This window comes from Panthera leo, chromosome A1 (genome assembly GCF_018350215.1).
Source record: "Panthera leo isolate Ple1 chromosome A1, P.leo_Ple1_pat1.1, whole genome shotgun sequence".
NCBI lineage: Eukaryota > Metazoa > Chordata > Mammalia > Carnivora > Felidae > Panthera > Panthera leo.
This window is the reverse complement of record NC_056679.1, coordinates 38921602-38934289: the sequence shown is the minus strand read 5'-3', so window position 1 is coordinate 38934289 and position 12688 is coordinate 38921602. Positions and strand designations below refer to the sequence as shown.

The 12688-nt window shown below is 35.5% G+C and overlaps 1 long non-coding RNA gene across 3 annotated transcripts in view; it reads right to left on the bottom strand.

Moving 5' to 3' along the window:
* LOC122213422 overlaps positions 1 to 12688 on the bottom strand; it is a 263719-nt gene that overhangs the window by 68084 nt on the left and 182947 nt on the right. For 2 of the 3 annotated variants that reach the window (XR_006199504.1, XR_006199502.1), the window contains exon 3: positions 7368 to 7443. This is a non-coding gene — a long non-coding RNA (uncharacterized LOC122213422). Of the gene's footprint in view, positions 1 to 5606; positions 5683 to 7367; positions 7444 to 12688 lie in introns of those variants that run through there. The other variant, XR_006199508.1, reaches the window with a different exon arrangement.

Sequence of the window (12688 nt, the reverse complement as noted above, 5' to 3'; positions counted from 1 at the left end):
TTTTGCATCCATATTCATCAGGGATATTGGCCTGTAGTTCTCTTTTTTTACTGGGTCTCTGTCTGGTTTAAAAATCAAAGTAATACTGGTTTCATAGAATGAGTCTGGAAGTTGTCCTTCCCTTTCTATTTTTTGGAATAGCTTGAGAAAGCTAGGTATTATCTCTGCCTAAACGTCTGGTAGAACTCCCCTGGGAAGCCATCTGGTCCTGGACTCTTATTTGTTGGGAGATTTTTGATGACTGATTCAATTTCTTCGCTGGTTATGTGTCTGTCAAAGCTTTCTATTTCTTCCTGATTGAGTTTTGGAAGAGTGTGGGTGTTTAGGAATTTGTCCATTTCTTCCAGGTTGTCCAATTTGTTGGCATATAATTTTTCATAGTATTCCCTGATAATTGTTTGTATCTCTGAGGGATTGGTTGTAATAATTCCATTTTCATTCATGATTTTCTCTATTTGGGTCATCTCCCTTTTCTTTTTGAGAAGCCTGGCTAGAGGTTTGTCAATTTTGTTTATTTTTTCAAAAAACCAACTCTTGGTTTCGTTGATCTGCTCTACCGTTTTTTTAGATTCTATATTGTTTATTTCTGCTCTGATCTTTATTATTTCTCTTCTTCTGCTGGGTGTAGGCTGCCTTTGCTGTTCTGCTTCTAGTTCCTTTAGGTGTGCTGTTAGATTTTGTATTGGGGAGTTTTCTTGTTTCTTGAGATGGCCTGGATTGCAATGTATTTTCCTCTCAGGACTGCCTTCGCTGCATCCCAAAGCATTTGGATTGTTGTATTTTCATTTTCATTGGTTTCCATATATTTTTTAATTTCTTCTCTAATTGTCTGGTTGACCCATTCATTCTTTAGTAGGGTGTTCTTTAACCTCCATGCTTTTGGAGGTTTTCCAGACTTTTTCCTGTGGTTGATTTCAAGCTTCATAGCATTGTGGTCTGAAAGTATGCATGGTATGATTTCAATTCTTGTATACTTGTGAAGGGCTATTTTGTGACCCAGTATGTGATCTATCTTGGAGAATGTTCCATGTGCACTCGAGAAGAAAGTATATTCTGTTGCTTTGGGATGCAGAGTTCTAAATATATCTATCAAGTCCATCTGATCCAATGTATCATTCAGGGCCCTTGTTTCTTTATTGACCGTGTGTCTAGATGATCTATTCATTTCTGTAAGTGGAGTGTTAAAGTCCCCTGCAAGTACCACATTCTTATCAATAAGGTTGCTTATGTTTGTGAGTAATTGTTTTATATATTTGGGGGCTCCTGTATTCAGCGCATAGACATTTATAATTGTTAGCTCTTCCTAATGGATAGACCCTTTGATTATTATATAATGCCCTTTTACATCTCTTATTACAGCCTTTAATTTAAAGTCTAGTTTGTCTGATAGAAGTATGACTACTCCAGCTTTCTTTTGACTTCCAGTGGCATGATAAATAGTTCTCCATCCCCTTACTCTCAATCTGAAGGTGTCCTCAGGTCTAAAATGAGTCTCTTGCAGGCATCAAATAGATGGGTCTTGTTTTTTTATCCATTCTGATACCCTATGTCTTTTGGTTGGCGCATTTAGTCCATTTACATTCAGTGTTATTATAGAAAGATACGGGTTTAGAGTCATTGTGATGTCTGTAGGTTTCCTGCTTGTAGCGATGTCTCTGGTACTTTGTCTCACAGGATCCCCCTAGGATCTCTTGTAGGGCTGGTTTAGTGGTGACGAATTCCTTCGGTTTTTGTTTGTTTGAGAAGAACTTTATCTCTCCTATTCTAAATGACAGACTTGCTGGATAACGGATTCTCGGCTGCATATTTTTTCTGTTCATCACATTGAAGATCTCCTGCCATTCCTTTGTGGCCTGCCAAGTTTCAGTAGAGATGGGTCACGAGTCTTATAGGTCTCCCCTTATATGTTAGAGAACGTTTATCTCTAGCTGCTTTCAGAATTTTCTCTTTATACTTGTATTTTGCCAGTTTCACTATGATATGTCGTGCAGAAGATTGATTCAAGTTATGTCTGAAGGGAGTTCTCTGTGCCTCTTGGATTTAATGCCTTTTCCTTCCCCAGTTCCAGGAAGTTCTCACCTATTATTTCTTCATGTACACCTTCAGCACCTTTCCCTCTCTCTTCCTCCTCTGGGACACCAATTATGCATATATTATTTCCCTTTAGTGCATCACTTAGTTCTCTAATTTTCCCCTCATACTCCTGGATTTTATTTTCTCTTTTTTTCTCAGCTTCTTCTTTTTGCATAATTTTATCTTCTAGTTCACCTATTCTCTCCTCTGCCTCTTCAATCCGAGCCGTAGTTGTCTCCATTTTATTTTCCAACTTGTTGATAGCAATTTTTAGCTCCTCCTGGCTGTTCCTTAGTCCCTTGATCTCTGTAGCAGAGATTCTCTGCTGTCTTTTATACTGTTTTCAAGCCCAGTGATTAATTTTATGACTATTATCCTAAATTCACTTTCTGTTATATTGTTTAAATCGTTTTGTGATCAGTTTGTTAGCTGTCGTTATTTCCTGGAGGTTTTTTTGAGGGGAATTCTTCCGTTTTTGTCATTTTGGATAGTCCCTGGAGTGGTGCGGAACTGTGGGGCACTTCCCCTGTGCTGTCTTGAATAACATGCGTTGGTGGGCGGGGCTGCAGTCAGACCTGATGTCTGCCCCCAGCCCACCGCTGGGGCCACAGTCAGACTGGTGTGTGCCTTCTCTTCCCCTCTCATAGGGGCAGGATTCACTGTGGGATGGCGTGGCCCGTCTGGGCTACTTCACACTGCCAGGCTTGTGGTGCTGGGGCTCTGGCGTATTAGCTGGGGTGGATCGGCAAGGTTTTTGGGGGCGGGTGGGGCAGGCTCAGCTCGCTTTTCCTTCGGGGATCCACTTCGGGAGGGGCCCTGCACCACCAGGAGGGAGTAAGACCCGCCAGAGCGGTGGCTCCGCAGAAGCACAGCTTTGGTTGTTAGCGCGGTGCAAGCAAGTTCCCTGGCAGGAACTGGTTCTCCTTGGGAGTTTGGCTGGGGGATGGGTGAGGGAGATGGCGCTGGCGAGCACCTTTGTTCCCCGTGGAGCTGCGCTCTGTCTTCTGGGGCTCAACAAGTCTCCCCCCGCCATTGTTCCCCAGCCCTCCTACTCTCCTAGCAGAGCTGTTAGCTTATAACCTTCCAGATGTCAAGTCCCGCTTGCTGTTGGAACACACTCCGTCCGGCCCCTCTGCTTTTGCAAGCCAGACTCGGGGGCTCTGCTTGGCTGGCGGTCCGCCCCTCCACCCTGGCTCCCTCCCACAAGTCCGTGGAGCGTGCACCACCTCGCGCCCTTCCTACCCTCTTCCGTGGGCCTCTCGTCTGCGCTTGGCTCCAGAGACTCGGTTCTGCTAATCCTCTGGCGGTTTTCTGGGTTATTTAGGCAGGTGTAGGTGGAATCTAAGTGATCAGCAGGATGCGCGGTGAGTCCATCGTCCTCCTACCCTGTCATCCTCCCAGGATCCTCCTCTACTAAATAAATGTTTAAAAAATATGTCTGCTTCTTGTCTCCAAAATATATCATCCTTGTGTTATTTACTTGTAACGTAACCGGGAGAATATAATTTTCTGTAATTCTACTTTTTACAGTCAAATTTTACACCTAAACACAACTTTCTTCAGAACCTTATGTGAACAAAAGCAAGTTTCAACCAGTAAGAAGGAGGGTCTTGAATGAGTTTTAGATAGTCTATCAAATAAAAAGTATGTTTTTTTCTTTTTTTTTTATCCTTCAGATTAAAAATACTATGTGAGTTCCATGTTAACAGATGTGGCTTAATTTTAGGAAAGGCGTTTCCACATTCATATTGATTCAGTATGCTTTTTTCAAGAATCTTAACTGAATAATCCAATTATCACAACTAGACCCCGTGTTCTATGAGATGATGTTTATGCAGGGTTTTTATAGTATAATTGTATTGAGGCATACTTAACATATCATATAATTCACACTTTTCTTTTTTTAATCTTTATTTATTTTTGAGAGAGAGAGAAAGACAGAGAGAGAGAAAGTGCACATGCATGCGAGTTGGGAAGGGGCAGAGAGAGGGAGAGAGAATCCTAGCGGGCTCTGCACTATAAGCAGAGCTTACAGTGTTGGGCTGGATCCCACAAGCTGTGAAACCATGACTTGAGCCAAAATCAACAGTTGGACATTTAACTGACAGCCACCCAGGCGCCCCTAAGTCACATCTTGCAAGTGCATAATTCAGTTACTGATTTTAGTAAATTTGCCAAGCTATGTAATCATCATTACACATGATAAATATGTTCATCATTCTATTATGACCCTTCATAGAAGTGCTAGATTTTTAGGTAAATATATGTTTAATTAAAAAAACATTATCAAACTGTTTTCTAAAGCACCTATGTACCATTATAGAATTCCACCAACAATGTTAGGAAGGTTATCATTTTTTCCCTATTTTCAGTATAATTTGTTACTCTCAGTTTCCTTTATTATAATAATTGTAATATGTAACACTTTATTATAATCATTCTAGTTTAAAGTGTTTCTGAAATTGAGTAAAATAAAGAAAACATTGTGATGATGTGTTACTAATAGAAATTACGTAAAATATATCTAAAACTAAATATCATAATAAAATATGCAGATATTAAATATTTTATATAAATGAAATAGATCTTGTTTTATATCTATTCTTTGGGGGGGTAGCAATTCATTAGCAATTTCATATAGAAAAATTAACTATATTGCCTTACAAAATAGACTTTTTGAAATTGCTTCTTGAACTTTAGATCTATAAATTAAGAATGACTGTATTTCATTTTAAAGACAGCACCAGTATAAAATTCACAAATCAATTATAGAAACAAATTTCTATATTTATTCCATTTTCCTTGATTGTGATAAGGTAGAGATGAATATATGTAAATATGAAATTATTTTAGCATGCAACAACACTTTTGAGAGTTGTCATAGTGAGTGTTTGAACTATTTGCAGTTATCAAAATTATAATTTCTCTTTCAACATAATAAAGCAATTTTCAAAATATATCAATGTTCTTAGTGGAACAAGTTAAATGTTACCTCAAATAGACCATCTACACTTGAAGCAGCAGTCTTGGTTTTCACTTCAAAATTATATTAAACTAGATAACACTGCATTATTATAATTTTACCTTAGTGTGATCATGTTAGTGACTGGTGTTACGTTACTGAAATTATACAACCTTGCTCTGTGATCTTAAAAGTAATCCCATTTCTGGACAAGTAGTGGAGAACAGCTAAATGATAAATTCATCAAGACAGACACAGAACACTAATGGGAAGGATGTTTCTTGTCAGTGAATTTTGAAAGGCATAATCACTAGTGAATACCTCAAAGACAGGCTGATTCTATATAGGAGAGTTTATTTCCAACTTGAAGAACAAAATGGAATCACTGAGCCATAACTTGAAAAATACTCGACTCCTCTGCGTTTGGACCACAATATCCACAGGACTATTTTTAGCATTAACTTGAGGAGCTGGTTCTGAAGCTAAAGTTTAAACAAAACCCCTTAGGAATGTATGACCTATAGCACGGTATGAGTTTTAAATACACATAGGCACCCTGCAAACCTATTAGGTTACCTTCTGTTCCTCTTAGGACAGAGTCAGGAGAAGAGCTTAAATTCTGGTCAGTGATGTTAAGCACTCTTGTACTAAGGTTGACAGTGATAATGAGAAAAGCACAAAAGTTCTTTGTAAGTTCATTATAAGTATACACCCTGAGTTTCAAACCTGGCTCTGCCATTTTTACCAGCTATGTAATCTGGGGGAAGTTACTTAACACTGTATGTTGCAATTCACTCATTTGTGAAAAGGTAGATTGAAAATATTTACCTCATAAGGTTCATGAGGATTTAATGAGGTATATATATTAAACGTTTAGAAGAGTAACACATAATAACTAGTATTATACATGATGCCTTTGTTATGCCATGCAACATGTGGCAGGGATTGTAGGTGCAGTATATTACTAATGAAAATACAATACCGGTAATAAATTAATATAAGTATAGGAGAAATATTTTTTTCCCACCAAATTCCATTCAGTTTCAACAGACAGTATAGACTTGGTTAACTAGTAGGAGTCCATTTTAGCTTTAGTTTCCCTGTTTGCTTTCCTTCCACTGTCTCTTCTATCATTATATACCTCTGGTCACTAAGCAAAGAATATACCCTTCCCATCCCATCCCATCTCATCCCATCCCATCCCATCCTATCCCATCCCATCCCATCCCAACATGGCTCTAAAAATAGGAAAGTAATTGCATACTGGTCCTCAGGGTTTGACAGTTCCTGTCTCTTGTTCCAGGGAGATTCTACTTCCACAGAAGTTTTGGAGTACTTGTCATGGATACGTCATGACAGATGCCCAGTTTGAGGTTTCTTTCTAAATTAGCTTGAAGGATTTGCAGCATTTATGGCACATGGTTTTTACAGTATTTGCCTTGTACTGAGTGGAGCTCTCCCATTTCCCCTACTCTAGAGGAAAACTGGATTATCCAGCATTATCTTAATAATTCAGGTTTATATTCTAGGCATTACTTTATAAGGAATCATGGATTCTACCCAGTGTATATAAAAAACGAGTCTACTGGGGCGCCTGGGTGGCTCAGTCAGTTAAGTGGCCGACTTCGGCTCAGGTCATGATCTCGCGGTCGGTGAGTTCGAGCCCCACGTCAGGCTCTGTGTTGACAGCTCAGAGCCTGGAGCCTGTTTCAGATTCTGTGTCTCCCTCTCTCTGACCCTCCCCCGTTCATGCTCTGTCTCTCTCTGTCTCAAAAATAAATAAATGTTAAAAAAAAAAAAATTAAAAAAAAAAAACAACGAGTCTACTGCTACCTGTCTCCTACCAATAATCAGTTTGAACTCACAAATTTAGTCACAGATTCCAAATATGGACTTCATTCCTGTCACCTTATGTGGGGTGGGCACAGTGTCTTCTCTGACATTTGCTATTATAATTAGCAACCAGGTTCACCAGCAGATGGAAAGCTTAGTGATGAATCCTGTTGAGTTACATGCTAGGTAAGGCAATGTATTAGATTTTTGTTTTGTTTTTAAAGACTGTCTTTTTAGGGGTAGTTTTAGAGTCACAGAAAAATTGAGAGGAAGGTACAGAAATTTCCCACATATTCCCTGCGTCATTATCAACATCTCCCGCCAGAGTGGTGCACTCATTACAACTGATGAATACCTGCCTCCTCCCATAGGTCCATCATAAAGAATACCAGGAAAATATGAAATAAGATTATGTTACTACATCTATTCATGCACATATTTTCAGCCCTCTGTAATATTCTTCAGAAAGAACCACTTGTAAGACCAAATTTTTACTTACAAATAATGTCCACATCTTCTTGAAAAACTCTGGTGCTATGCTGACCATCAATAGGCTCCTTCTCCTAGTGTGAACCCTGAAATCAGAAGCAGATATGTCTTATTGGACCTTGCACAAATATCTACTCTCTGCAAGCTTCATGGATGGCATTTCAATACCACTCCCAAATTATTAACACCATTATTTAGTAACTATAAGTTATTTATAACGGCTTTATATTATGGAGATACCTATTTCAAGCATAGATGTTAAAGAGAAGTAAATTAAACTATTATCTTAAAGTTAATAATTCAAACCAGTAAGAACACCTAAAATAAACCCAGGTCTCTGAGGTTTGGGTTTATGTGTATAAATTGGATGATATATCTTTGGGGGTCATTTTTCTCAACTTATCACTATGATTTTATGGAGATGTAAAAATGTGACTATATATATTTTCTACAATCAACTATATAAAAATTGCACCTTGAATTATTCTTTTAGAATATTCTAAGTTATGAAACAACATTGACTATATTTTGTGGATAAGACATAAATTTAATTCTTAGGATTATGTTGGAGGCTTCCATTCCCTCTATTGGTCCCTGATAAATACTGTGCATTTTAATTACATTAAAATATACACCTTTTCTCTATTTAACCATTTGTTTTTACTATATTTCCCTTATTTCACTTATTGGACTGGGAGGGGAAGAAGGCAGAGAAGAGGGGAAGATAAAGGAAAATGGATTTTTCAAGTTTTTGAATAAATATTTATAGTTTTCTTAAATACAGGAAAAATATTAAAACTAAATGAAAAATATTTATCAGAATTTGATTTATAAAGCCAATATAACAGGCAGCATTTTAAAATTTGTCCTATGAGAAAAAAATCACCTATTAATAGAGCCCTGGGCATCTTTGGGCAATATTCACATCAAATCCGTTTCTAGATACTTGGAATTAATAGGATGAAAGGGGCATAAATATCAAAAGAATGTGATTATTTATTACAAGAATAAAGCAAAGCCCAGCATTTATGGGTACAAAATGACAGATATGTGAGTTAGGATGAAGGCAGCCCAGAGTAACGGAGTAACAAATGCAATTTCACTAAAAAGACAATGGTTGAAATCCAGATTTGCTTATTACATAATAGAGGCTTATAAAGTAATTATTTAGACAAGTCTGAGCTTTAACTTGTTTTTCTTGAAAAGGAGAAAATTGACTTCTAAGTTTGTTGAGTATTAAATATGTTAATGATAAGCAGATATTTTGATGATTATCAAATTTATTGAATAACTATAATTTGTTGAATGCCATCTCATATAGATATTAAAATGACCCCAGAAAATGTGAATGCTACAAATGATAACATGGAGACTCTGAGGTCTTTCACAGAAACGTTCAGTTAGCAAATCTTAGACCTGGAATTCATGCCAAAACTGACAACCTCCAGATTGAAAGACACTTAGAGGATATTAAACTCATTTTTTTAAAAAACATAAAACCCATAAATTAAAGAATAATAATAGTTTCCTATCTTATCTACATTTTAGCTATTGTTTCCTCATGTTTATATTTTAATAAAAACATCAAACTGTCAGATGGGGTGTTACTGAATTTAATCTTTATTGGGTCTAATAACCTTTCGGTAACTAAATTTTTAAAATTCTATTTAATTATGAAGCTTGCTTAGCAGACCTGGTACCAAATAACTGATTCCCGAAGAACTGATCTGCTCTCATAACAGAAATGATAACTTACATTTATGGTATAATTTTTATGTATAATTTTTCCATCCCAAATTATCCTGCATGGTAAATTATATTTTCAAATAATTTTTTTACAAAATATGAACTGTGGTGTAATCATAAAATTAAAGATATACACCTAGTCATAATCACTATAAATATTAGAAATAGGTATACATCACTTAATTCTACAAAAAGAGTTAGAAAAAATGTACATTGAAAGATTTATTCTTCTCCAAGTAAATACACTTGCTTTAGTTAGGTTTATTTATCATGCTGTAATAAGTAAATACTGAAACAAAGTCAACCTGCATGAAAATACCGATTTCTGCTTTACTGTGTCTTCATTATGATCCTTATATTGTAAAAGAGTCATATCTAATGTATATAAAATTATGTGCATTCAAGGTGTTAATAAATATTAAGCTCAGTGATTTTGAAGAGTAAATTGTTAAAACCTAACCTGAACTTAATAAGATTTACCTGACTTAATGTGTTGTATTCTCCTCCTGGTCATAACGGAGGGAAAAAAAATGAAAGAAGGGCTTTTTCCAACTGAGTAACAGAGCACGTGCCCCTGCTGACTATTTTATTGACGAGGTCATACTTACAGAAAGCAACATATAAACAAATGCTGCTTCATCTATTATGCTACTTCTTTTTACAAAGATTACATGGGATTATGAGTTTTGCTTGTAAACATTTCACTCTAATTTAGCTGAGCCCTGGAATGTGACATTTACTGAAAACTCTGGATAAAATATTTAGTGGATCAATACATGTTTACAAGTAGCTTGTCCCATTAACCACCCCCCCCAAAAGAAGATTGCATGATGTTTCCTAAATACCCACATAGGAAAGAAATTAATTGGCAAGATGGTAGATATTACTTTAATAATTACTTTTGAGAATTCCTTTATTACATAACACTATTTTAATATACTATTTCAATGAGTATTTTAGATTACTGAAAACTTTTAGTATTATATCAAAACAAAAAAACAACTTGCTGATATAAAGGAAAATACAAATTGAAAGCACTTTAGAGGAACAGCATGCAACAGAAGGAAATATTAAGCTGTCTTCTCTGTTCAGAATTGCAATATAAAACGTATCTGAGTACCAAATAAATGCAAGATGCTGCATGTAACATAAAAAATAAAGACTTGAATAAAATACTGTACTTGCCCCTAATAGTTTTCTAAGAAAGCATTTCTCTTAAAAACGTAGTAGTTTCTAATACTTTCATATTTTTTACCTTTGTAATATGTTACAATCCATAATATTTACAATGAATGAATATTTTTATAGGATGGCTTCAATCAACACATTGTTACGAACTGAATTGTATACCTGTAAATTCATATGTTGAAGTCTCAACCTCCATTACCTCTGAACGCAACCTAATTTGGACATAGGGCCTTTAGAGAGGTAATTAAGGTTAAATGAGATCATATGGGTGGGCACTAGTTCATGTTACCGCATTTGGAGATTGGGTCTTCAAAGAGGTGATTAATTTAAGATAGGGTCTATAGGGTAGGATCCTAACTCAACAGGACTGGTGTGCTTGTGAGTAGAAAAAGAGATGCCAAGGAATGTGGAAGAGAAAAGGCTGTGTGAAACATTTAAGTTATACTCTCTTAGCAAATTTCAATAATACAATACAGTGTTATCTACTATAGTCAACAGGTTTTACATTAGATTCTCAGACCTTATTCCTATCGCTGAAAAAAATAAATGCATGACATGATGGATGTGTTAATTAACTAGATGAGGAATCCTTTGACAATGCATACCAAATCATCATAATATATGCCTTAAATATCCTACAATTCTGTCAATATATCTCAATAAAGCTGAAAGGGGAAAAAAATGTCTGTACGAGGACATAGCAAGAAGACAGCCACCTGGAAGTAAAGGAGAGAGAAAGACCTCAGGAAAATCAAAGGCTACCAACACCTTGGAATTTGAACTTCTAGGCTCCAGAACTTTATAAAATACATTTCTGTTCAATCCAGTTAGGTTTCTGTTATGGCATCCCTATGAACTAATAGACAGGTTTACTGCTGCTAGTGTGAATAATCGTAATACACACATAAACAGAAAGAATACACAGAAAAGTGAAATTCTCATGTACCTACCACACAAAGATCAACAATGATTAACTCATGGTAAGCTATACTTCATCTTCACCCTCATGTAAGTTCTCCCTATTTGTTTTATTTAGAGATCATTCCACACATCACAACATAATTTATGTTTTTATAAGTATATATATCTAAAAATAGGACTTTTCTTTTTTAAAAAATAGATTCTTTTTTTAGATCAGTTTTATATTTACAGAAAAAAAAATTAAGAAAATAATACAGAGAGTTCCCATATATCCCCTCCCCTCTGCACACAATTTCCCCTATTATTAACATGTTAGTATAGTATTAAAAATAAGGACTCTTTAAGAAGATATAACTATGGTATCATAATCACATATCCAATTATCAACAATACTGAATACCTTTTAAAAATCTATCCCAAAAGATGAAACCAGTTTTTTCAAATGAATATACTGAAAAAGTAATGAAAAATTTAATCAGCATAAGAAATAAATTATATGATTTAAAAAATGTGAGTTTCCTTACCAATTACTTTGTTAAGTGCTCATATATATTGAATAACTAATGTTCTACTAAAATACTGTTCAAATTTTGAGGGTTAATTAAATAAGTAAGGGATTGGCAAACTATGACTCTTCAACAAATTCAGCCCATGGCCTGTTGTGGAAATAAAACATGATTGTATATTATTGTATATTGCATATTATCATATCACATCTGTGCTCATTCATTTTTATGGCTATGCCTATAGCTACTTGGACACTAACAAAGTGTTGAGTCGTTATAGCAAGGAGCTCCCAAGTTGCAAAGTAAAAAATGGTTACTCTCAGTCCTTTCACAGGAAAAGTTTGCCAAAACCTGAAATAGATTGTCAATAAAGTCAGTTGGAGATTCCACCATTATAAATTCCAAAAAAATTCTTTCACATTTCAAGAGAACTTCAGGTAACACTTAACATATTTCATTAATGTAGTTCTCCAATGTGAGCCTAAGTTTTCTCTTTTTCCTCTTTTTCTTCAAATTTAAACTCTGACTCAGATTTATATTGGAAATAATATTTCACATAATGAAAAGCACCTAAATATCAACACTTGAATGTGTTATCTCATCAATATATTGTCTACATAAACAGAGCCTCTCATATATCCTGTTTGCCTTTGTCTTCCACATCTTAGGCTTTATTGGTCTCACTCTATTTTTTTCAAAACTAGTTTTTCTTCCTCTCATTGATACACATGTCTAAGTCTTCCCTGATTATTATCCATTGGTTGCACAAGTGGAAATAATTTCGAAAATTTAGCATCATTTTATATGCACAATACCTGCTAAGCATGATTATGAATAAAAATACGTGAAAAATGACAGAATTTATGGTCTTTCTGGATATAATTAATATGCCAATGTCATTTGTGTTTATAGATCAGGACAGTGTGCGTGTATGTGTATATGTGTGAAAAATTAAAACTAACATAAGAAT